The sequence below is a fragment of the Halichoeres trimaculatus genome, unplaced genomic scaffold (assembly GCF_033239565.1).
Source record: "Halichoeres trimaculatus isolate MK-OKI-2021-1 unplaced genomic scaffold, fHalTri1.1 fHalTri1_scaffold_12, whole genome shotgun sequence".
Taxonomy (NCBI): domain Eukaryota; kingdom Metazoa; phylum Chordata; class Actinopteri; order Labriformes; family Labridae; genus Halichoeres; species Halichoeres trimaculatus.
Genome location: NW_027437190.1, coordinates 32,497,447 through 32,503,484, shown reverse-complemented (window position 1 = coordinate 32,503,484; position 6,038 = coordinate 32,497,447).

Here is a 6,038-nt window from a genome sequence, read left to right as displayed (position 1 = left end):
ACGTGCCGCATGGGTTCCTGGGAAACGTAGTTCAGTTACTATTTGTGTACGTTTTACACATCCCAAACATATTAAATGGTGCTTTTCGTTATTTTCTCCGACGATTTTTGTGTTTTCTTCTTCCCTTTATTGTCCTTCTGTTTTGGTGATAAAATTTCGGCGTTTGCGGGACATTATGATCATAAATTGTGTTTATAAAACCTTTTTTTTTAGACTCAATGAGTCTTAAAACTACAATTTAAGGAGGAATATAGAAAAAAAATACCCAGAAATCAAACAAAAAGTGCGTTATTGTGACATTTTCTTATCTTCTCATTTATTTATCTATTTAGTTAGTTTAGTTTAAAATAATTTATGAGGATACTTACCAAGAATAACTACTGTATTCATGTCCATCCATCATCTAAACTACTTTTAATTTTTGGGGTTATAGGGGAGCTGGATCCATCCACTGCACCACTTTGCAGCCTTGTGATCATACCATTCATAATTATAACTAAATATTGTCTTATATTGCTTTTTTTTAATACTGCACTTTGTAGTGACCATATAATAAACAAAGTTCTACACTGAATACTCAATGCTACTTCACAGGAAACCAAAGCTGTCCACAGCTGCTGTAAAAAATGATCCCAGAATAAAAAATCTTTTTTTTTTTCTTTTTTTTTTTTTTTAACTTCAGATTATTATCATTTTCTGCCTACCCAGGTATAGATGGATAAAATACTTAGTTTTGGGATAGTTAAAGCTCAGAAAGATCATAAAGTGTACTTATAAAATAAAAGTTGTGCGTCACAGTTTTTCCCTCCTACCAGCAGATGTCACTGATGTGCCACTAGGAGCCGCTCTGGGTGCTGCTGGAGGTGGACAGGCTACTGAAGTCAAAGCTTTGGTGACCACTGGGGCTTTTTCCACACCCTGGATAGAAAATTATATGAGTGAATTGTGGAATCATTTTTAGGCTAATCCATAATAAGGTGGATGTGAAGGCTCCTGTGTTGCCATTAAACAGAGATTATGTTGTGCCAGATTTCACAACAAAACAAAGTGACTTACCTTGATACGGTTCTGTGCAACTGAAACAGACTATCTTTATTTACCTCGCTATGATGCATGCACTTTTTCTAATACTCATCCAGATCAGATTCCTGATCCCACATTCCTGATTCTTGTTTGGTAAAAGAAAATCCAGGAATTATGAAGCTGAAGATTTTTAACTCATAGCAGATGTGAACCCGAACCTTAAAAACCATGACCTTACCTTAACCCTCAGAAAATTTGACTGAACCTACATCCCCTTAATCCCATATCTAACCCCAACCCTACTAGTTCTAATCCTGCATTTACCTGCCCAATCCTGATCTTAAACCCCACCTCTGAAAAATAAATGAAAAAATTAATTTGAATTTATTTAGGATAGCCCCTTGAGATGCAGCATCTCGTTTTCGAGGGGGTCCCAACAAAAACACACACAAGTACAACAACAACACATAAACATACATAACAATAATACACAAACACAAAATGTACATTCCAGTAATACACAAAACACACTGCTCTACAACTTCTACAGCCCCCACACCCACGCCCTTCACTCCTCCCACCCCATCACCACATCACAAAAAAAAAATTAAATAAATAAAAATATAAATAAATAAATAAATAAATAAATAAATAAATAAATAAACAAATAGAAAAATGTGCCCAGGCTTATGCACATTCCCAATGCAATACAATGTAATATAATCAACAGAAGCAGCTGAATGTCATGGCAACTTGAAGAAGGAAAAATAAATAAATAAATAAATTAATTAAGCTATTAATGAGTAAATTAAATAAATAATCAAAATCAAAATCATGTACACCATGCTTGTAAGTGTGAAAATAAATTCGACCTAAAGATGAAAAAAGAGGTGATTGACTTTAACGAGGAAGGAGATTATTCCAATCAGATGGCGCTTTGAACTTGAAGGACCTACGACCTACTTCTCTACAGATTTTTGGGGCCATGAAAAATGGATTGGTCAATTAATAATAATAATAATAATAATAATAATAATAATATGATAGTAAAATAATTTCTTGAATTACTAAATTTTAATAAATAATAAATAGCTTTATAACATAATGATATTTATCTATTTATTTATGTTTTTCAATAAATAAATAACCAAAAAAATAAATAACATTTAATTATTTGCACATTAAACACAATAAATAACTAAAATGTTAAGTAATTTAAAACATATTTAATATGTTATCATAAAGGGGATTTAAAACAACTTGGCTGTTGTAGGGTTATAAATAATAAGCAAACTTAATTTAGAAAAGAAATGTTTGAAGAAGAGAATAATTTTCTGAGCCTATGAATATAAGGAAAAGAGTAACAGCCTTGCTTTGCTCTCACCTTACACAGAGATTATTACTTCTCACAGGCTGCCTGCAGAACCATTTAACCCTTTGTGCCTGAGCCTGAGGAAGACGTATTTGATTTTATTAAATCAAACCTTAATTAAATAAATTAACAAATACTCAATATATAAATACATACATATTTTTTTAACAAAATACCACTGTCAGGACCTTCATGGGGACTGACAGGGGAAAGGTGGTCACCCCCATTATTATACCAGTTTTGCAAGAGAACCACCAGAAGGCCGTCCTTGGCCGAACCAACAGAGATGGGGTAACTAGAGGGAAGACCTGGGCACCTCCTGCCTCCTAACAGTGGGAGAAGATTTCGCTTCCCACCACCTAACCTTCACCCCTTTTTCATCCACACTTTCGACTTTGTTCTCTTCTTAAACTCTAAGGTCAGATCTGTCGTCCCTGTGCACTCAGCTCCTTAACGTTCGGGAAGTTCGACAGTGTGAGGAATCAGCTCAAAGAGCAAATGTGAAGTGAAAGAAATCTAAAACTTTTTTTTACGTGATTACAGGTTGTGGTTTTGTTTTCTTAGCTAGGGATTTTGTTGTTTTGGAAAACAACCCTGCTTTCAGAGTCGCTGAGGCTTTAACTCATTTGACTTTCAAATCTTATCTTTCCTCTCTCCTTAAATCCTTCTTCTCATTTCATCCCCCTCCTCCCCCCAGCTCACCTCCACCTTTACCTTTTCTAATTTCTTTTAATTTTTCTTCTTTTTTTTTAATTCAAAAAATTGAACACAACTTTCCTTTTTAGCTTCTTCACCAGACGCCTTTGTCCTTCAGCCCTTCTTTCTTCTCTCCTTGTATCCTCCTGATCTCCCTGATCCTCCCTTTCCTCGTCTTCCTCCCATCAACACACACACCCAGATATATCCCTCCGATCTAATGCAAACTTTTTCCAAATCAGTTTGTTTGACTGACAAATGTTTGCTCCTAAACCTGCAGAGACACGATGAAGGGCGTGCTCACTGGGACACTCGTTGGATGGCCGACAGACGGGTAAGATGTAGATTTCATACCAGAAACAGAATCATTTACTCAAACGTTTCAGTTTTGCACAAAATCCCAGAATTTTCTGGGAAAGATTGAAACATGCCAGAGGTAAAGGTGGTCCAACCTGACTTCTGGTTCTTTATTTCAGGTGCTGAGTTCTTTATGAAGGCTCGTCAGGGCTGATCCACTTCCACCATGATTCCTGTTCTGCTGCCGCTGCTGCTGTCTGCAACTCTGAGCGCAGGTAAGACAGAAAACAGCTGCAATCAGAGGAAAAAAACGGAGGAAATCAAACTTTTTTAAAGTCGCCTCTTTCTGTGCTAAACAGGTTTATTTGTTTATTTATTTATTTATTTATTTATTTATTTATTTATTTATTTATTTATTTCAAATGAACACTAAGCTGCCACTTCAGGGGTTGAAAACTGAAATGTATGGAAGCTGAAGTTCCACAGATGTCCACTAGAGATGGAACCACCATCTCTTTTTAATGAAATATACGGCTTTAATTCCATACCTGCTTTTATGAAATCCAACAATCGTTGAAAATATTTGAAATAAGATTGACCTGAAAGATTTGATGGATGCATTGGAGCTCATTTCTGCCAGTTAAAAAAACAAAACAAAACAAAACAAAACAAAAAAACAGGCAAGTCATTGTTATGGGATCCTAAGTACTCATCATTATGACTTAGTATCTCATAATAATGATTTTTCCATATTTGTCCTTGTTTTTCTTCAACAGTTTTACATTTTTTTACCGGCAGAAATGAGCTTAAATAAAAAAAAAAAAAAAAGAAAATAGAGTTTTGAATTTATGAGGTCTGCAAAGACTTCAGAGACTCTTCCATGAGTTCATGTCCTGCTTTCTTTATCACTTCCTAAATGTCAAATACTGTGAACAAAACAGCTCTGACCCATCATTCAGGTTGGTACCCTATGGGGCGCCGATTGTAAAATTGCACGCACCACAAATAACAACATTTCTCTATGTTTAGCTCTAAAACAAAACATTTTCTGCAGATTTAGAGAAATATTTGTGAAATATATTCATCAAATATTATATTTAAATGTTGAATATTTTATCAAAATGTAAAATGTTATAGCTTAATTTTAAATGTCATTTATAAATGTTATAAATGAATGTCCCAATTTCAAATATTTAGCTACGTTTCTAAACATTTAGTTTCATTCTAAAAATTTAGCTAAGACTAAATATTTACCAAAGATTTCTGAATATTTAGTCAGGATTTATAAATCTTTTGCAAAGATTTCCAAGTCTTGAGGTACGATTTCTTTACGTTAGCTAACGTGCAAATTCAGACTCCCGCCCGCCGGAGGTACCAAAATAAAAGTTCGAGGAATCGATCCAGTCGAGCAGATTTTGATAAAGTCAAACACAGTCGGCTCAATCAGCCGTTAGAAAAGAAACGTACCGAGTGCTACGATGGCGCTGTTGAAGATCCTGTTGTCGACATCGAAGAAGAGGAGCTTGACATTCTCAAAATCGTTTCCTCGAACTTTTATTTTGGTACTTTCGGCGGGCAGGAGTGTGAATTTTCACATTAGCTAAGGAGCATTTTACATAACAATGGTTTTAGGGTGAAACGCAAAGTTTTGTTGCTTTTCAGCCTCGCGTTTACACGGAAACTGCGTTTTAGCTGACCTAAAACGCAAAGTTTTGAAAACGGCCTCCAGTGTGGGATTATTCTGAAACGCTGCCGACACCGTTGCTGCGTTTTCAGTGGAAATGATGACGTCACACTCTGCTCCTCGCGAGCGCGCACAACAGAACAACAGTACCATTGTTATGATCGTCAAGAACTACCGTGTTGTGCTTGTGCTGCTCAATCTGCTGAATCTGCTGACTGTCGTAAACAAAATGAGCATCTGTTGCTCCACTTCTGGGCCCTGTTCTACGAAGTTAGTTCAGCCTAGCGAGATAGCCTTGGAGCTACCTCGCTGAACTGAGCGCGGTAGCCGGCAGTCTCGCTACACGGTTTTACGAAGCTGGTATCAACCTCATAAGTGGATCCAGCTAGGCAATGAGCGCGTGCACGCATATAAGGCGGAGCCCGCTGCATCTGACCAATCACGAACATGGAGCGGTCTGGAGCGTCAGAGCAGGCCGGAGAGAGAAGGACCGCATACTTCACACAGGAGGAGCAGGAGGTGATCATGAGGAAGTGTGACGAGCTGAAACATGTAATTAACGTTAAAAGCAACACCGTCGCCGCTGCTAAAGCACGGAAGGAGTGCTGGCAGAAAATTGCTGACAGTCTAAATGCGTAAGTGTAGTGCAAAAAAATATATTTTGTGCAATTATCATCCTGAAATAGCACTGTTCACCATGCACTTTTACTGTAACATGCACCATACCTAATTTATTTCTTAGATGAATTTATTCATTTGTTCATTCCTATCGTGTTTACATTTTTTGTGTGATATGTAGCCCACATGAGCCCTACATGAATTCCTGTCACAGTTTTAATAGGGGGGATGAAATATTGTCATGGAACAGAAGTGTTGACATTGAAGATCTTATTAAGGCAATGAGAGTTCTTCATTCCCTTTAACTACCTGTAGAAAGTGTCATGCACTGTGCGTGACGCGCCACAC